Source organism: Saimiri boliviensis, chromosome 8, assembly GCF_048565385.1.
Source record: "Saimiri boliviensis isolate mSaiBol1 chromosome 8, mSaiBol1.pri, whole genome shotgun sequence".
NCBI lineage: Eukaryota > Metazoa > Chordata > Mammalia > Primates > Cebidae > Saimiri > Saimiri boliviensis.
Window position 1 is genome coordinate 85,691,678 of NC_133456.1, and position 20,849 is coordinate 85,712,526.

Sequence of the window (20,849 nt, forward strand, 5' to 3'; positions counted from 1 at the left end):
AATACCCCAAAACTAGGAGTAACACAGATGTCCCTGTGCTGGTTGACAGTTGACCTGTAGTGCATCCATCTACCCAACAATAAAAAGGAGCAAACTCTTGTTACACACAACCACCTAGAGGGACTCTTCTGGGAATTCTGCTAAGTGAAAAAAGCCAGTCCCAAGAGGTTACATACTGCATCACTCCATTTGTATAACGTCAATGAAAGAACAATATTAGAGAGATGGAAAACAGACTAGAGGTTGCCAGGGATTAGGGATGAGGGGCATGGCTATAAAAAGGAAACCTTGTGGGGATGAAAGAGTTCTAGATCTTGGTCATAGTGGTAGTGGTTACACAAAACTACAGGTAACATTTCCTAGAGCTACATACACACACACACACACACACACACACACACACACACACACGCATGTCAAACTGCTTGTGAGCTCCGTCAATTGTATGATGCCACATGCCTGGTTTTCGTGTCATGCTGCAGTCATACAAGTTAACCTTGGGGGAGTCTGGAGGGAGGTGTATGGGATCTCTCTGTACATTTCTTTGCAATTTCCTTTGAATTTATAACTATTTAAAATTAAAAGTTACAAATAAATGAATTAATTGAGAGAGAGAGAGAAGGAAGCTGAGAGACAGAGATGACAGAGAGCCATCTCTGCTGCTGTTCATTGAGTGTTTCTAAGAGCCATGGCACTTATGCATGTTATGTTTTAGTTACCCCTCGTAAATATCCTGAGAAATAGGTATTATGATCTCTGTCCTCCAAATGGGGAAAGGAGGCTCAGGAAGTCACCTGCCCAAGAAAACACCTCTGTCTCTCCAGGGCACACACCTGTGACCACTCTTTCACACCCCCTCTGCCCACACAGACCATTTTTAGAATGGGGACAACAGTGGCATCTTATGAAGATCCAGCAAAGATAATTGATGTAAAGTGATTGGCAGAGTAGCTGGAACATAGTAGGTACTCATGAAATACTTATCAAACGAATAGAACTGCCAGGTGCTTGATGTGTGTTAGTTAAATGGGGCAGCCTGCTCTCTGGGGCCAGCCACTCAACCTTCTCAGTCATAGACAGAGAGACCCCTGCCAGCTAGTGGACTTGCACCCCTGAGATGGACTCTGGGCCCAGAAGAGGCAAAGCCCACCAGTGCTGGTCTGAATGCAGACAGCAAGGGCTACGTTCCTGTCAAACCTGTCCCTAGCCTAGAGCCAGCACATTGGGGACAGTCAACACCACGGTTCCCTTCCCTTCTCCTTTCTGACCAGGGTCCCTGTCAGGTCACCCACCCCTAACTAATGCCATCTTTCCCCTTTTCCAGAGCTGAACTTCATCACCCAGTCCCTAGAGCCAGCAGGACATGGGACCCAGTTTCCAAACCCTGACACCTCTCATTTAACCAGAAGACGTAGAAGGGTGAGTAGCAGCTTTTGACAGGGCTTGGTTTGGGGGGTATCCTGGGAAGAGGGCTGTTGGGGGTGGGGCTTGCCAATGGAGGGTCAGCGGAGCAGGAACACAGTGTTTGAAAGCAGCTTTCTTCTCTCTGCCATCCTACTGGGGACATGCGTATTGTTTATGCAACATTGGGCTGGTTTGGGGAAATTCCCGGGAAGCCCTATGGCATTTGAATTGGGAGCATGATGTAGGCTGTGGAGGAGGAAGGCCCCGTGACATCACATGGTGGGTGGTTGTCAGTCTAGGATCTGTCCCAGCACCGGCTCTGAAGAGCCCAGGTGGGTGTGACACTGCCTCTGCCCTGGGAGGATAGACTGGTGCCTGAATGAAAAGCCAGCCACCTCACCTGGTCCTGCTTCATTCTTCTACCCTCTGGGCTATGCTCTGGCCTGCACATGAAGCGTTGGAAGTGGGGTGGTCAGGCGGGCTTGCTGTGACATGCACTAAGAACTGACGGAGAGGATAGCACAGGCCAGTTAGGTGGCAGTAGTATGTTTATTGATAGTGAGAGCTTGGGAGCTGGACTCAGTTCCAGGTTCAAATACCAGTTCTGCAACTGGGACAGCCCCTCTGAGTCTCAGATCCCTCATCCATAAAATGGTATTTTGCAGATGATTCACATAAAGCGCTTAGCAGAGTAGCTGGAACATAGTAGGTCCACATTAAATACTTATCAAATGAGTAGACCTTCTAGGTGCCAGATGCATGTTAGTCAACCTTCCAGAGCCAGCACATATGGCAGCTCTGTGAGATTCCTCTGGCTCCTTGCTGGAATCAACCATGTCTTCCTCTGTGCTCCTGAAGCCGTTTTTTGGGACCTCTGTTATTTGCCTTGCTTGGCCAACCTTACATTAGGGTGATATACAAATCTTGGAGCCCATGCCCCATGGACCCGGCGTGTAAGAGATCAGAGTTCTCACAGCTCATCTTTCAGCATCAGACACAACTTATGTCGCACAGGCTTGTCCTCTGAGCCAGAGCTTAGAGTCGTCATCTCATCTGACCTTCCCAGTAGGCACTGTGAGCCCTTCTCACAAATGAGAAGGCTGACACCCAGAGAGAAGAAACTTTGCAGCCAGCATGCAACCCTGAGCTGCTAACTGTGCAAGCCAGCATCATTGGCTTCCCACTGCCTTTGTGCCTGCCTGTCCCAGAAGATGAGTAACCACAGACTAGACTCAGGGAGGGAGCAAACAAGCAGATGGGCCACGTGCCTCCCTGCTCCGCCTTCAGACACCACCCAGACCTCTTGCTTTGCTAAAGTTTGGTTTCTCGCCCAAGCACTTTGGGATGAACCAGATTGTTTCCAAACACATTACATAATTGCTCACATATTTATTTAATGCCATCTCTTGAATATTAAATGATCCATAATACGGAACAGAAACTTGAGCATCTAAAGCCAGCAGCTTTTGACAGGCGTGGGTGGGGAAGGAGGTTGAGGAGAGCCATCCACGAGCCATCCTCGGGGGGAGGCCATGACATTGCTTCTCTCCTCCTCCTGAGATGGGTTGACAAAGCCTTCCCATGCCCATGGGTGGCAACCAGGTAGTGGAATTTTCACCACGGAGTTCAACCTGTTGTATTATATAGTAATAAAGATGCATCATCTTGTCTCTAAAGGATGCTTGAAGCCAGGATTTGACTTTCTGTTTATTTGGTTACAAGAGTTTATTGAGCGCTCTTTATGTGCAGTCATTGTTATGCTTTTATTCATACTCTTGTGTGCCCTTATAAATGAGACAAAGGAGACTCCTGGTCTCAGTGGGACTGGGAGGGACGAACAGGGCCCAAGGTAATGTGGTAATGTGAGCAGAGGGCCCCTGTGAGGAGTTTGAATTACAATCTATGTGCAGTGGTGAAGCTATTGGGAGGTTCCAGTGGTCTGATCAATATTTGAGAAACATCCCTCCAAAGCCAGGAGAGGATGGGGGTTGAGGGTCACACCAGGAAGGGCTGGGTCACAGATCTAAGTCTGGGGTGCTGGGGGGTGAGACAGGAAAATCCAGGGAGGACATAGGGGCCACCCAGACCCTAAGTGGTGATCTTCTAGTCTCAGAAGTGAGTCTGTCCAGGGCGATTCTAAGATTCTCCCAGGGCAGCAATGGAGGGCCTGACCCGACGGCCAGTAGGAACCACATCACACCAGTGTCAATGATCATCTCAGCCCCTTGTCCTCACCACCAGCTTGTGACATGTGCAGTTCTGTTATCCCCATTTCACAGAAGAGAAAAGCAAGGCCCAGAGTGGTTAAGTTTAATGCCTGGGTGGCTAGGAAGTAGCATCTCACTTCACACATACAGCCCATGTTGGTTGAATAAATTCATAGTAACAACAATAGCCACAAAAATCACCATAGCAATCACGTAATACAGGGCTCACTTTTGCCAGGACCTGTTCTGCGTGCTTTAAAATATTTAATCATTTAGTGCCCTCAATAGCCCCATAAGACAGGCTTGACCATTCTCATCCCCACTGTACAAAGGAAGAAACTGAAGCACTGAGTGTTCAGTATGAATCCTACCCGAATTGGGACTTGAACTCAGGTAGTGTGGCTCTGGAGTCCAGGTTTTCAGTCAAATGCAGTGCAAGTGGAAGAAGTAGCATCTATTGGGAACCTGGCATTGTCTGCATTTCCAAGTCTGGGGTCAAGGCCACTGGCTCACTGTGGAGGGAACGTTCAGCAACACGCCTCTCGGGGCAGCCTGGGCTGAGCCCCAGGGGAGGCAGTGTGTGCCGGCAGACCCTCAACCCTGCAGGCTGAGCTGTCCTCCCTGGAGCCAGATGGGAAGGGCCTCCCAGAGGCTCCCCTCCTGCAACTGCTGAGACGTTCCAACCACAAGGCATCTCGAGTCACCGAGTCACTGCCTCAGTAAGGGAATCAAGGAACCTTATCACTCTTTGCTGACAGGAACATCCAGAGAGGAAAACCAACCGAGGGAAGTTGTGGAGTCAGAAAACGTTTATGGAAAATGTTTTACTCCAAGATCGTGCCAGAACAACAGCTAAATCCTCCCCGGTGGAAACCCTTTTTAAGTAAAAATGACAGGCATCTTTCCTTATTTATAAGTTCAATCAGCAGAATTTCCACGTCAGCAATGTATTAGGCAGTTGTAATTAACACCAGTTTACAAAGCAACTGACTCGTCCCTCCTTAAAATGTGGACAGTAATTCCCATCTGAGGGGCTGTGCTGGGGGATGGGGTCCCCATGCTTGAGAAAGTGCTTTGTAAAAGGTAGAAATTGGCACAAAGGCTTTAAAAGGACTTGAGGATTCTGAAACAGTTTATCCTTTTGGGGAGTTTGAACTTTTTCCTGCAATCCTGTTCTCTTCAATGAGAGAACCAAGGAAAAAAACATGAGCCCCCTCTGTGGCCAGACTGCCCCAGTGTAAAATTCAGAGGAGAGAACAAACAGGTTGCATCAACACATGCCCCAAACCTCTGGTAGCCACTTGTCAGAGCCAGGGAGCTGTCGCATGAGGCCTCGTGTGGGGAGGATGCATGGTGCAGTGGGACACTCCGGCCACAGGTGGTTTCCCTCCGCCGGATGCAGGTCCCGGCTGTGCAATCCTGGACAAGTTACTTAAATGCATCCCACCTCAGTTTTATATTCTTTAAAATGGGAGCCCTCCCTTTTGAGGATGTTGGAAGGATTCAGTGGAAGAGAAAATAGGATGTTCCCAGCTTAGGGCCTGGAATATTGACAGCTGCTCAGTGGGATTTGTTCTCCTGGTAATCCTCAGTGGGAACAATTGCCCCAAATAGTGAGGACCCCACGTGCCTTTCTGCTGGGACCATGTCTGTCTCTCTCAGCCACCTGAAGATTGGGCACAGAAAGTCTGTCATCTGTGTTCATTTGTTAGGGCTGCTGTGACACATGACCACAAACAGAAATGTGTTGTCTCACATTCTGGAGACTAGACGTCCAAGATCCAGGTGTCAGAGGGCTTGGTTCCTTCTGAGGACGCTGAGGGTGACTCTGTCCCAGCCTCTCCCGGCTTCCAGTGGTTCGCCAGCCATCTTCAGTGCTCCTTGGAATGGAGAAGTAGCCCTCTAGTCCCCTGCCTTCATGTCGTCTTCCCCCAGTGAGTGCCTCTGTGTCCAAAGCTCCCCTTTGCATAAGGACACCAAGTCACTCCAGGTGAGGGCCCATTCTAATGGCCTCATTTGAACTTGATCACCTCTGTAAGCACCCTGTGTCCAAGCAAGGTCACATTCTGAGGTACGAAGGGTTAGAACGTCAGCCTATCTTTTCGGGAGGACATAGTTCAACTCACAGCCCCATCATAATGATTGGAAGCTGATTCTGGATAGATGACCAGTTCCTTTGTGACATTTAGGTTCCCAAATAGACTCAAAGAATACTTTACATCATTTTCTAAAAGGCTGACATCCTTCTAAAAATCACTGATGTCTTAGCTTCCAGGAGATGCCCATTGGCCTTAAACTCCAAACTGGAACTGTGGGGTCATTATGTTACATAAAGAACCCGTAAGTTTGAAGCCGAGCTCTTTCTCAACACAACTATGTGCTAGACTCCAGAAACATGGGAAGCCAGGGACTTGGCTTTCAAGGTGGTTACAGGCAGGGAGGACACAAAGCAGGTAACTGTGCAACTGGCTGTTGCTGGATAGGGGAGTGCCGGGAAGATCATTCACAGCAACGGTATTCAAAGGGTGAGAGAAAGAGGTCACGTCCTGTCTTTGTTTCCCTAGAGAGGTAATACCCTTCCTGGGTGCTCTGAGAACCTCCAGGGAGGCCCTACTCCTTCTCCTCAGTCACTTGACTTTCATTCTGAGATGACACTCACTCTTGAGTCTGCCCCTGGGAAGGTAGGAAGTGGCACAGAGACCCAAGCCCATCACCCCCTCTTGGCTGGGATGCCCAGAGAGGTGGGGGTTCAGTGCTGGACCCCCTTTATTACCAGCTCTTCATTTTTTTCTTCCCCAGTCATCTCATAGATCTGGGAAAGTTAACTAAGCTCCCCCATCCCAAATTTGAGCAGTTCCCACATTGCTTGAACTGAGAGCCTACAATCCGTATTCCCATTCAGCACCAAGCAAAGCTTCACAAACTGGTCCCAGTGCCCCAGACTAGGCACGAGAGTGCCTGAGTGCTGGGTTTCAATCCTGGTGCTGCCGGTCTCAGCTTGAGCTTTGTGATCCTAGATGAATCTTTCCACTTTCCAGCCTCAGTTTCTCCATGCACAAAGTAGGGTGGTTCCTACTTCACAAAGGAGGGACGTCTACACAGCAGCATGTGTGGGGCTTGGCACCCAGTAGGCATTCTTCCTCTTCTCTCTCTGGGCTTCAGTTTCCTCCCCTGCAAACGAGAGTTGGACCAGGTGGGTTCTAGCCAGTTCAGCCTGGCTCTTAGGAGGAGCCTCCAGGGAACCCGGTGTCCAGCTGCATCACCCATGCCCATCCGTGCTGTGGTGGGGCTGCTCCGCCTGGAGCTCACGTGTGACCTGGGCCTCCTGCTCGCATCTCTGTTCGCCTCATGCCTCCTCCAGCTGCCCGTGGTGAGGTGCTCAGAGGCTCCAACCTAGCAACCAGCCAGCCAGGGGTCTGAGCATGTGCCTCGCTGGGTACCATAAATCCTCGTCTTCTGTTCTCTCCCTGCTCCTCATCCTGCCCATCTTGTGGGCTCTGAGACCCATCAGGATTGCTGAGCTGGGAGCTGAAGCTGCCGTCAGATGCTCCCACCCCAGCTCCAGATATCCAAGCTCCAGCTAGGATTTTAGAAATAGGAGCATCTTAGCAGGGACTCCTCACTCACCCCCAGGCACCTAGCATGGGCTGTGTCTTCTAGTTGGCCCTCAAGCAGTCAGTGCTTGTCCAGCTGAATGTTTTGCTGGATCAGCTCCCCCAGACTAAAGTCCAGAGGGCAGAATGTCTTACTACCGGCAGTGGGGGGAAGTAAATGTCCAAGGGACATTTACATTTTCAAAGCAGAACTGCAGTAGAATGACTGTGTCACCAAAGCAACTCATGCCCACATCGATGGGCAAGAAAGCCAGGGGCGGGCTGCATTCGGCTCTGCCCTCTTCCACAGTTCTTGTCCAGGGTGAGATCTGGCCTCGAGCCTGGAGCGGATGCTGTTGCACTTTTTCCCTTCCGTGGGGGATTCTGCACCAACGTGAGGCTAAAACAAGAAAACACACAGGAAGTGGGGTGGGGACCTGGTAGAGTGGAGTATGAATTTTAAGTTCAAATCTTGCCCTGCTGGGTGACCTTGGGCAAGTGACCGCCCCTCTCCGGTCCTCATTGGTTCATCTGCAAACAAACCATCAACTGTGTCACAGGTTGTTGCAGGGACTGAAGGCACGCCTGTATTCCATGTACTCACCCGGCCTATTCCCACCTTCTCATCCCCAGCCTCACCAGCTCGCTGGGTGTCAGGCCTTGCCCCCTTTGCTGGGCCCCTGGCATCATGGGGATTGCTGGGCCAGGTGCCCAACCCATAGACCAAGAGCAGAATCCACTGGGCCTGACTCTATACACCACGGCCTGGGCCGTCCCCGCTACTTGCTGTCTTCAGTGGGGTACTGGCAGCTGCAGCGGGTGGAGCACTGTGCTGACTTGGAGAGACCTGGCAGTGTCCGCCACTCACTGTGGGGCCCGTTCTGTGCCTCAGTTCACGCATCTCTAACCTGGGCACAGTCCCCCCTGCCTCAGGAGCTGCCATGGGGGCTAATGAGGTAACCGATACACAAGGGGCTGAGAAGTAAGCTCAAGGCTGTCTGTTGCTTCTGAATTGAAAGAAGCGAAAGGCTCCGGGGTTCCCAGGCCTTGCTGAGCTCCCTTGGGCCCCACTCTCAGCCTTAGCCTGCCTGGGGTTGAGGGCTCTCCTCCTCAGGGTCAGTGGGAAAACTAAGAAGGAGTCGCCTTCCCTGTGCTAGCCTGAGGATAATGAAACTTGTAGGATCTTATTGTTGGAACCGAAGAGCTCAACCGTCCCGCCCAGTGTTAGGTCTCCCAGTATCCCTAACTGGTAACTTTTTCTTTCTGGTTAACTGCAGGAACAGGGGCCTCACTGCCTGATGTGTGGCAAGGAGCAGGAGTGGCACAGAGTCCATGCACCTCGTGCTTAAGCATTTTCCACATAAATAACACAGCGTGCCCTACTCAGGGCATGCGACTGTGGCTCTAGACACACTTCTAACGTGAATCAGCTGACTCTTGGGCTAGCGAATGGAAGACCCTGCTCAGGTTTCACCTTCTCTCTTCCCTGGAAACATCCCGTGTAACTTCTACTCCCACCCCATAAAGATCCATCACCCCACCCCCTGTACCCTGTAGCTCTCAGAAATGCCTCTACTGCCGAATGCATCGTTGTATGCTTCGTTTACTTACATCTCTTCCACTAGACCATAAACTACTCAGGAGAAGCGGGGTGGCGGAAGGAACTTCGGCTTTGGAGTCAAACCGGTCTGGCTTTGAATCAGTGCCCACATCGTCCCGGCTGTCTATGACCAGAGGAAGTGATTGAACCTCTCTGAGCTCACAGGTCAACATCTGTGTCTTCACCATCCTTTCTCCCTCCCTGAGCACAGAGTCTAAGTCTTGCTTATCCCCGTGTCCCTCGTCCCCAACACACAGTAGGTGCTTGGCGCTTGTTGGGTAGAGGAAGTGCAAGGAGGCCAGCAGGTGGATTGAATTATGAGGAGCAGGGGAGGAAGTTTGTCACTAGAAGCAAACACACACTGCATTCATGGAGTTTACAGAGTTGAAGTCGAGAGCAGAGACAAAACGGTCATGAAAATACGATGCATCAGTGTAAAACACTCTGCAGTCTGGGGTACTTAGTGAAGGGGAAACGTGTCCCACAACCTCATGGCGCCACCCGGGGATCAACTCACAGGAACTGCCAGCGCTTGGAGTCCCTGGACTTTCCTTGTTCGCCAACAAAGTGTTCAGATAGTACCTGACTTAAACTGTGTCTTTTAAGGCTTTTTAAAATTACTTTTTTAAAATCAAGGTCTTGTTCTGTCACCCAGGTTGGAGTGCAGTGGCGTCATCATAGCTCACTGCAACCTCAAAATCCTGGCCTCAAGCAGTCCTCCCACCTCAGCCTCCTAAGTAGCTGAGATTATAGACGTGAGCCACTGCACCTGCTTAAACCAGATTTTTAAAAGCAAAAGGCTGGGAATCAAAGGAAGTCGCTAGGTTGACTAAATGATATGTTTGCATCATAGATGTTCTGCTATAACAGGAGTTGCTGTGATTAGCAAAATATCAATTCACAAAAAAATGAAAACATATACTCAGGGGTGAGTTCCCTACACCTGAAATGTTTCAAATAAAACACATGTTGGCACACGAAGGGGGAAGATTACAGTAGCTGGGAAACTTGTTCACGTGGAAAGTGCTCCTTCTCCAAAGACGCCGGAGGAAGGACAGCTGCTCAGCAGGAAACGATCAATGTTTTCTTCCTGTTCTCTGTGAAGAGAAGGTGATCAGGCACATTATAGGGCACAAGCAAGGAGTGTCACAGGCCCCAGAGGCAAGGTGGGTGGGGCACTCTGTCACCCTTTTTTCCCCTTAATCCAGAGAGGCTTCCTGGAGGAAGCAAGAGTTCGGGCAGTTTGGCCCAGGATCCTCTGTCCTGGCCTCTCACCACGTGACCTGTTTCAGTGGAAGCCTCCTTGGGTTGGGCCAGATGCATGCATTGTGGCAACGCTTTCCCCATGTTCCCAGGGCCACTTCATGCCAGCCAGTTATACAGAGAATCCTCAGAACAAAAGAACTTCCAGGTAGCCAGGGCTGAAGTCAGGGTGCTGCTGATAGGATCAGGAGCCTCGTCCTCATAAGAACAGAGGCCCAGGAAGAAGCCAGGGGCCCAGAGCAATGCCTGCCACCCACGTTGCTTTTGGCAGAGCCCACTGTTTTGCCAGTAACCACACTGTGGAGGCCAGCCCACAGACCCTGGTGACCAGCCCCGCTCCCCGGCCCCTCCCCACCCCGCCTCCCTCCTCACCGATCCTCAGGCCAGAAAGGGAGGCGGCCCTGCTGGGAGCCAGGCCTGGGTGCCGTGGTCGCCTTGCAGGGTGTGGCCGTACATTGCAGACCTCTGCAGTGGCTGTAGGTGCCGGAGCCGAGCGGTCAGAGAGGGTACTTGTGTCCATGGCCTGGGATCCAGCAGGGACACCGGGGGATTCACTGCCATCTCTGGCCAGGTATGGGAGGCTGGGTTCTTGGGGCACTGCCCACAGCCCTGGACTGGTTGGTCTCACCAAGATCCTGGGTCTCTAGTCCAGGGCAGAGCAGTGGTGGGAGGTAGGAGGTTACTGAGGTGGAGAGTGTAAGGAGAGGGACCTATGAGGCTTTGAGTCCTTGGCTCGGAGGGAGAGTGGAGGGCAAGGCCGGGCCCAGGCAAGCTCTTTAGGTATTAATGAGGAGCCCCAGGGGGGCTGTCTCTGGCCTCACCCAGTTCCAGAGGCGTGCTCCCTCCAGAGCGCGGCGAAGGCAGCAAGAGCGCGGACTCTGGAGCCAGACAACCCAGGTTCGAATCCTGACACCCAGGTGTCCATTTGGATGTTTACCTCCATCTCTCTGTGCCTCAGTTTCCTATCCTGCAAAATGGGTGTGCTGGCGACAGTTCCTATTTCCTAAGGCTGTGTGAGGGTCAAACGAGATAAGAGACAGAGCCCTTCAGCACAGGCAAGTGCCCGGGAGGTGTTAGCTCTGAGCTGCCGCCTTTCCCTCCCTGAACATGGGAGCCTCCCTCAGGCAGCAAGGTTGGTGCTGGAAGGAAAACTAAGAGACCCTTGAGGCTACCTGCCCATCTCTGAGGTGCAAATACAGAGGAGATGACCTAGGTCATGGTGTCAGATTTTGAGTCGGGCAGACTGGAGTTTGAATCCTGTGTCTGCAAATGGGGTATCTGGGAAGGCTTACACACGTTCTCGACCCCTTGACCCTGTTTAAAAAATACGTGAAATGGGGCTAATAATAGGACCTAGCTTGTAGGATATGTATAACGATGAAATGGCACTGTACACATAAAGAGCTTATCCCGTGTCTTATACTTAAGTTGGGAGAATTGGGAGCTACTGTCACCAGAACCACCAGCGTCAGCACTATCATCATGATTGTTACTATTATTATTATTATTAGGAAATAGAGACTCAGAGAGGGGAAGGGACTTGCCAGCAGTCACACAGCAAGTTAGAGGGCAAGACAGGACAAGCCTTGGCCTCCTACCCCTCAGTCCCTCCTACCCCTCCTACCCCTCAGTTCTTTCCACTCCCCTCATTGGCCCTCTGCACACTGATCACAGACAGCTGTCTGTCCTGTGTAGAGCTTGACTTCATCCTTACAAGAGGGTCACCCACTAGCATCTGGGAACCTGTATCCTGCTGACTTCATTGGTTCTGGGCATGGGTCTAGGGGTACCACACAGGGGAATCTGGCATTCCCCCAAGAGGCTGAGCCAGCAGACAGCCCGAGTTGGAGATGACCTTGTCGCCATGATCCACAGCACCCCTCTAAAAGCCCTCCCAATCCCTGTGTCGAGGGATCACTGGCCAGGGAAAGTCCCTTGGGGGGCAGAAAACAGCTTCGGAGGAAGCTGTCTGGGAACTGCAGAGCTCTTCAAGCTCCTCACACCCCCAGGAACTCCTTGAATAGGGAATGATTGGAACCCCAACTTCCACCAAAGCTTCCCTGCGCTTTGAGGACAGTCTGGGGGTCACCTTCAAGCGTCTTCTCCTTCTGTTAGCTGGCACACATGGTCTTTGCAGGCTTTGCACTGTCTCTCCCACCTCCTGACCCTCCCAGGCAGAGATGAACAGAGAGAAAACAAGAGGCAGGGGAGAGAGAAGAAGGAGAGGATGGGGCTTGCTGTAAGGAGAAGGAAGGCTCACACACCTGTTTTAATAATACAGATATTACACCCACAATAATAATCATCATTCCTATCTATTGAACACTCACTATGCACCAGGCACTGTGTTAAGAACTTGATATATATTGTCACCGTTCATCCTCACTATAGCCTTATCAAGTAGAAAATGTGATTATACCCACCTTGAAGATAAGTAAACTACCATGTAATGAATACAGTTTCAAAGCAGATGATACAAAACAATGACAGTCTGAGTGAAATATAACAGGGAGTGCTGGGGACTGTGGCAAATTGGAGAATCTTTTTTTGAGGCATGATACACATAGCAGATGCAGCACACTAATTTTAAATGTACCACCTTTTCCATGTGTTTACACTGATGTAACCACCACCAAGATTAAAATATTTCTAGTAGCCCAAAATATTCCTTCTGAGGTATTCGAATTTATTGTTTCTAAATAATATTCTGCAAAACCGTCCCAGCTGAGAGCAACCTAAGGAGATACGATGACTAAATACAAAGCAGCTACCTAGGTGGGATCCTGGAAGAAGAAGAAAGGGATGTTGGGTAAAAACAGAGGAAATGTGAATTAAGTACGGGTGTTAGTTAATATCAACATATCAATATTGATTCATTAATTATGAGAAAGGTACTATTCTAATATAAGATGCGACTAATAGAGGAAACTGCATACAGGGCAGACAAGAACTCTTGTACTGTCTTTATGGATTTTTTGTAAATCTAAAACAAAAAGGTTATTTCAAGATATTTTACAGATGAGGAAACTGAGGCCCATAACACCGAAACGCCTTACTCAGGGCCCCACAGAGGCAGTGGGCTAGCCACAACCAAAAGGCTGGCCGGCTCTCTAGCTGCCAAGGGTGGACTTACGGGATGAGGGCGTCAGGGGTGCTGGGGTCTCCTTCAATCCATAAGTGCCTCACAGTGGATTCACCTCTGCTCTGTTGCCTCCTCCTGAACTCTCCAGGGCTGTGCATTGAAAACCAGTTCTCCCACTGGCCTTGGCCACAGAGGGAGTGTGTTCATGGGCAGCTCCTGTCCTGAGAGCAGGATGTCACCTTCCCACTCCTGCCAGTCTCGATGCAGGTGTCTCTGAGCCTCTCACGCCCAGCACAGGGGTGGCATGAGCTCAGGGTGTTGGCTGAGTGTTGGATGGATGGTTAAGTGAAAAAATGAAGGAGGGAAGAAATGAATGGCAAGCTGGGTGGTTGAGAGGATTCCAGGCTGTGAGAGAGTGCCAAGACCATGAGCTCTGCAGCCAGATGGCCAGCGTCAAACCCTGGCTCTCCCACCTCTAGCCAGGAGAGGTTACGTAACCTCTCTGTGTCTCAATGTCCTTGCCCCAACGTGGGGAAAATGGTATACCTGTCCTTAGAGGGCTGATCAGATTAAAGGAGTTGATAGACATACGAGGGAGGGAAGTAATAGAGGAGTGAAGGAGAGCTAGGGAGATGATGAATTAGTTGTCCTGTTGAGAGATGGAAACTTGGACAAAGCCGTAAGACCTGGTCATTCTCCCAGAAAAGAGAGTGAGGAGGAGCATTGTGCAATGGTTAGAACACAGGTTTGGAGGCAGAGCTGCCAGGGTTCAAATCCCAGTGGCACCACTTACCCGGTCATGTGACTTTGGCCAAATGAGTTAACCTCTCTGTGCCTCGGCGTCCTCATCTACAAAATGGGTACAATAACAATGACACTCGCTGCAGGAGGTGGCTATGGGAACTAAGGAGTTGGCTGGTATGGGTAGAGTGCTTAGAATTCTACCTGATATGTTTACTATAACCCTGGCATATCATCAGTGTGTTTGAAATAAATAGGGAAGGTTTTGTGCCAGAAGCCCACCCCCTCCCTTGAAGGGGCTCCCACGTTCAGGAGAGTTGCAGGTCCAGGTGTCGCAAACTCATTTACCTCCTAAGTCCAGGGGAGAAAGTGCCCCAAACGAAGTCAGGTGGAGAGAGGATGACCTAGTGGCCACATGTCCATCCCTGTGGCCTCAGCCGCCTCTGGCCAACTCCAGATGGGCGTTGCTCATGATATTTTAAGACAAAATAGAAATCTGGATTCTTATGTACAATCCCCCAATTTTTAAACATTGGCATTTAATTCAATTTTATTTTAAGCTCTGAGCAAAACAAACAAACGTATTTTCAGTGGGCTGCTCTCACAAGTAGCTGGTTTGTAGCTTCCACTCCAGTCTAGTCCTGCCAGTTCATTTTCTTTCTTTCCTTCTTTTTTTTTTTTTTCCTGCATTTTAGAGAAGAGGAAACTGAGGCCTAGAGAGAAGTGCTTGGGCGCCAATATAATTGACCACTTAGTGGAGCCAAGTTCTCCTCTCCCCTGCTATTAGCCACACCTGGGATCCCCAAGTAATCAATCAAGTCGGGGAGAGAACCTCAAAGGGACATTTTCCCCGTGGACTAGGGTTTTTTCCAATAGCATATGTGAAACATGATTTAGGTTCAGCAGACACCATTTGCACCGTGTGTCAGAGGTGCTGCTGGGTATAAAGCAGGAGCCTTCACCACTTCCAAAGCTGTAGCAAAGACTCACAATTTATGGAACCCAGCTTTACTCCTAGCCCTGGCCCAGAAGGCTGGGCACTAGGATTCCACCTTCCATGAGCAATGAGAGCTAAGGTGGCCTGCCAGAGAGGAGTAAGTTCTATGGTGAAGGAAGTCACAAAGCAAATGCTAGAGAGGTCGACAAAAGTAGGGAGGCATGTTCAGAAGAGACATTTGGGAAGGATGTTTGTAAGACAAAATTAAGTTAAAAGCTTGTCATACTCTGAACTTGAGTTGTATTCTTTTCCATTGAAAACTGCTCTCTGGTTCCCACCTACTTAACCTGCCTGCACCTCTACCTTCCCATCTACAAAATGGGGACAAAAATCCTAACCCACTTTGTACAGTTTGTGATGAGGATGGAATACAAAAACATGTGTGGAGGATTAAACCAGCCATTGTTGTCAGTCAGCAGCTGCCAGCCCACCTGTTTGCATAAGCAGTGGCTCAAGAGCCTGTCATGTTTGGCCTCTCTTTACCCTAAGTATCCACATCTGTGACCTTCACGTTGAAGAGTCCGGTGCATCTACCACTTGTGGAGCACCTACTGTGTTCCAGGTCCTGTGCTAAATTCTTCCGCCTGTATTCTCCCCTGTAGTGCTCAGAGCAACCCTGGGCACCAACATCATCATCACCATCTCTGCAGCTGAAGAACCTCAGGCTCTGGGAGAAAACATGAGGCATCCAAGGTTACCCCCAGGTGTGAATGTGACCTTGAGCAAGGCCCATGACCTCTCTGAGCCTCCAGCTTCTTCATCTGTAAAAGGAGGTTCAAGACACCCACCCCAGCACTACCATGAGGCTCTGTGAGGTAATGACTTGGAAAGTGCACCATCAGCTGTCGATCCCAGCCAAATGGACGATGTAGATGTGAGTCCTTCAGCAGCCTATTTCTGTTCGGGATTCAGTGCATTTTAGCAGCAAGGGCTACTGAGAAAAGTTATTTCAAGTATCTTTTTCTTGGGTGGTTTCCAAAATGTGTCTCCTTTCTCCAGCTAACAAGTCCAACACTGGCTTCAGCAGAGGCTATGCACACAGTAAGTTATTTCCAGTGGAATGACCAGGAGGTAGAAGGTGGATGGGCATGATGGTCACAGGGGAGACAGGATCCCAGAGAAGACCTCAGGATGTGCAGTCAAATAGAAGTGGGATCAAATCCCAGCTCCTCCACTTACTAGCTGTGTGATCTTGAGACAACTAGCTAACCTCTCTGAGCCTCACCCAGAGGGTTGTTATGAGAGGGGACTAAGCACAGCAGCTGAGAAAAATCAGTACACATGTCCTGGAAAGAAAGCCTGGTCAAATAGGGCACAGCAGTACACATACATGGGACCACGAGAAGCTGGAGGGTGGACACTGTGCACTCTTCATCTTGGCAACCTGGCTCACAGTAGGTACACAGCATATATTTTAAAAATGAAATTTAACATTCGTTTTCCTTTCTGACTTGTGCCCACCCATTTAATCCCCCTTGTCTTTCAATCCCCAGCCCCACTGCCCCACCTCTGTGAAGGGTGAAAGAACAGACTCTGATACCTAACAAACCTGGGTTGAAAATACAAATGCTGCCTGCCTGGCTGGGTAGTCTTGGACAAGTTACCTCCCCTCTCTGCCTCTCAGTCTACTCTTCTGTAAAGGGGCTAATGTTGCCTTCCTAGCAGGATTGCTGTAAGAGTTAGGGATGATGTATGTGAAAGCACCTGGCATGACCTCTGAAAGTGGCAGCAGGAATGCCATTATTCCTTCCAAGTGTAGCCCATGGCCACCTCTGGCTTCTCCACTCACACTCAGACTAACTCCCTACAGAGTTCACAATCAATTTGTCTCCACATCTCAGATGTCACAACACAAGCACCTTGGGTGTACCTATCTCTAAAGAGTGACATTTCACCTCTGTTCCCACAGCCACTTTACACAGTTTCCACACTCTCACTGCTTCTATATTGGTTGGACTTGGAGGGGTTAACAATCTCCTTAAAACACCTTAAAAAGGAGCATCAACAGACAAATCATTCTGGCTCAAGAACAAATGGCCCAGAGATTAAAATGCCCATCCGTAATCACAGACGTCATCCACTGGCTGTGGGTTTACTTGTGCCCATGCAAGTTCCCAGACTGACAATTCATGAATGAAGGGCTTTCTGGTCCCAGATGCCATCTTATCCTCAAAGATAGCCTGCAAACTCTTCACTGTTCTTGACTGATTGTTTATGGGGGCATCTCTGATGCCTCCAGATCAAGGCTAAATTCTCGAGAGATGGGATTGGCTCTGCTTCCCTGCAAGGATTTGTGTGGGGGCAGGTGCAGGGCTTGGTGGGACACCCACTAAGGTGGGTCACATAGGGGATGAGGTGCCACAGAGGGACAATCTACTCTTTGGGATGTCTGTGCCTTTGAAGTCTGAAGCTGGCAAGGGTCCCGGGCAAAACCTTGTCCAATATCTGGCTAATATCTGCTTAGACTGCCTGCAGTGCAGACCTTGTTCTGGGAGCCCCTCTCCTCAGAACCATGAACAGAGGCTTCCCTGTTATTAGCTAAAAAAAAAAAAAAAAAGTCTGCCATTAACACCTGACATACCTGACATTGTGGAATGATTGCCATACCTATGTTCCAGGAGCTTGGAGGGTTTGTCTGCAGTGACATAGTCTCATTGCCACACTCTCAACCTGCGGTGATGAAGCCCCATTTAGAATCACTTGAGCACAGGAGGTGGAGGTTGCAGTGAGCCGAGATTGCACCCTGCACTCCAGCCTGGGCAACAGAAAGAGACTGTCTCAAAAAAAAATCACATATATATGTGTGTGTGTGTGTGTGTGTGTGTGTGTGTGTGTGTGTGTGTGTAAAGGCATAATTTTATAATCTCTGAGCCCACCCTCTCTTCTTCTGTATTCATTTAGGATTTTTCTCCACCGACCTCCCACAGTGAGGAAGTGAGGGGTCTCCCAACCTCCACGATTACCTGACAAGGGCAAGAGTCTGATTTGAAACTGGCACCTCCCTCCCCTGCTGCTTGCCCAGCGCTGGCTCCAACACCTGGGCCTCTCCCTCCAGGCCCCTGAGCTAATTACAGGTTTCCCTAAATCATTGTAAGGAAAAGCTAATTAAATCAGGGTCGGCCATTAATTTTCTGGCTAAGGACAGGCACCTGACATCTCTCTTCAATTCCAAGATCCAGAAGCCACAGCTTGGAAGTTCCTTTGAGGTCGGGAATCAGGTTTTATCTGTTAGGGCTGATTTTAGGAAGAGCAGCATGTCCCAGTGACCATGGGGGATCAGGCTGGGGACCTGAAAAACTGGGCTGCAGCCAAATCTGCATGGGAAACAGTCTGAAGAGGTGAAGTCAGATGTCCCTGCACCCGCCATTAGTCATCGTATGGTATGAGAAAAACCCTTGCGTTCAATCCAGCCCCGCCACTTGCTAGGCAGGTATCCTGGTGCAGAAGTCTCCACATACAAGGCAGGCAGCATCAGTGCTGGCACAGAGAGTGGAGTGAGTTCTGAGCCAATGTTTGTTGAATGAACAAGTGACTGCCGAGTGCCTGGCTCAGTGCCACACACACAGTAAGCACCCAAACAATATTTGTTCTCTTGTCCCTCTTGGAATCTTCTTTTGGAACGATAACATTCATGGGATGAGGTGGCTTACATTCCTAAACCCTTTATATGAAACATGCATTGGACGTTTTCTTCCTTTGAGATTCAAGGGTGAGAGAAGTCAGAGACGGGGTACGGGCAGGGGACACGGGAACTGAGTTCTCCACTCCCGCAACCCCAACACCTCTCACATACCATCAGATGCCAGCCTGCTCTGCCATGTCCTCAGCCTCAGCACCCCTCTCCGTACAGCCGGGCACCTTGGCAGGAGTCCCAGCGGTGACTTCTCTCTTTCTTGCTCTGCTCCATCGTTAGCCGAGTTCTCAGTAACTCCTTGAAAGGCCCGGACGTTGCACATTGTACCTTCATTACTCGCTCCCGCCTTGACCACTTTATTGCAGATGTTGATCGATGTGCTTAACTAATTCAGGGTCCCCCCCACCGCCGCCCACCGCCAAAGGCAGGAAACACAGGGCAAATGCACAGTATGGCTGAGGACCGCGCTGTGTGTCAAGTTCAGCACGGTGCCCAGAGTACAGATTCTGGAGTCTGGTTTGAATCCCAGCTAGTTGTGAGACCTTGGGCAAGCTGCCTAACTTTTCTGTTCCTCAGTTTCCTCCTCTGCAAAATGGGCATGATGATAACAGTATGTCCCTCATGGGGTCGTTGTAAGAATTAAATGCGCTCATCATGTGCCAAGTGTTCAGACAGGGCCCAGTGCATAGTTGGCGTTTCATGAACATCAGTTGTTACTCATGAACTTGGAACAAGGATCTCAGTTTATCCTCACCATAGCACAGCCTGGCCGGAGAGGATGATGGCTCCCACTTTACAGATGAGGTCCAGGGAGGGGAAGCCACTTCCCCATGGCCACGCAGAACAGAATCCCTGGCCCACCCCTGGCCCTGACAGAAGGAACACTGACAGCACCCGGCAGTGAAAGCAGGGCCCAGGCAGAGCAGGGGTGGCGAAAGGAGCTTCCAAAGAAGGGCCAGGCCTCCCTCAGAGGCGTGAGTGGAGTCGGGAGGTGGCTATAAATACGCGAGGCGAGGGGCTCTGTAACTAGGCCAGGAATGTGTGTTAGTCATTGAGGTCAGCGCGGCCGCAGCGGCACTGGGAGAAAGTGCCGCTTTGGCTGGGAGAAAGCGGATCAGGAGTGGGCTCAGGTGAAACCGGAGAGCTGAGGCCGAGGAGTGGGTTTTGCTGGGGCAAGAGTGGCACTCTAACCTCAGGGGTATGCTGGAACCCCCAGACCTTTGTCATGGGACGAGGGCAGATTCCCATGAGTGCCTCCCCTACCCCTTCTAACCTCCAAGGAATCCTTCTGTAGCCCAGATCAGATCAAACCTCCAAGCTGCCTAAACCCACCCTCAGGCCAAGACCACAGGCCTGGTTCCCAAAGGCAGACACAAGGCCCCATTTTGGAGGGGGCAAGCACATCCTCTCTAGCTTAATACCTGTGCACTTACTTTGATGTGTTAGGAGAAAAATATAACCGGCAAAGCAAATCCATGAAATTGTGGCTATGCATGCTTAAGATAACACTAAGTAGAGGGATGTATATGTTTCTAAAAGGGAGGTGATTTCAGGACAGATGCAAAGTATATGCTAGAACTTGCAGACTGGCAAACATCATTACTGGAGCTTGAGGATTTCTGGTCCACAGGCTAAATGTGAATCTTTCTGCTGTGAGGTATCAAGCCCTCCCCAGCCTTCTGAGATTCCCCACCCCAACTCCAGCCTACCTTCATTCTTGCCGTGCCTGCTACCTGGAATGCCTCACTGACCAGGTGAAATGAGCTCTTCACTGGAACCTGCGCAGGCTGCCTAGCCCCCGTCCCTCCACAGCCATTTCCCACACTGCGTGAGGCCATCCTATCTGCAGCCATGCTCCCTCAGCAACAGAGAGAGCGAGCTCTGTCTGTCTTTCTACCTGCTGTGCCCAGCACGGTGCCTAGAGCCAAGCACAGGCCTGGGACGTGACACCCAGTCCATCCCGCAGCTGTCACTGCCTGGTGCGAGAGACCGTGCACATGCAAACTCACATCTCTGGGCGCAGTCACCTCCCCGTGCATCAGATGGGGATGACACGCTTCCTTCCCCAGTGGGGTTGCATGGACTCTGTGAGTTTACTCCACCTCAGGCTTTCTTAGCCTTGTGCCTGGCACGGGCTCAGCACTCCAGAACTAGTGGCTGAGCAGTAGCATCATCAACGCTGTCGTCGTTATCAAGGGCCAATGGATATTCGTTAAATGAGTCCATAGCGGTGCAGGCTGGAGGGGAGGGAAAAAAGAATGGGGCATGTGTGCATTTAGGCTGGAGAGAAAATTCTCAGTGGCTATTTTCCCCACCCCTCTCATTTTG

The 20,849-nt window shown here is 50.4% G+C and overlaps 1 protein-coding gene across 10 annotated transcripts in view; it reads left to right on the top strand.

The window, feature by feature from the left end:
• Positions 1–20,849, top strand: part of ATP2B2 (ATPase plasma membrane Ca2+ transporting 2) — a 401,304-nt gene that overhangs the window by 176,434 nt on the left and 204,021 nt on the right. For 9 of the 10 annotated variants that reach the window (XM_039478690.2, XM_039478683.2, XM_039478686.2 and 6 more), the window contains one exon: positions 1,325–1,419. The gene's annotated coding sequence lies outside the window, so the exon portion shown is untranslated. Of the gene's footprint in view, positions 1–1,323; positions 1,420–20,849 lie in introns of those variants that run through there. The other variant, XM_074404790.1, reaches the window with a different exon arrangement.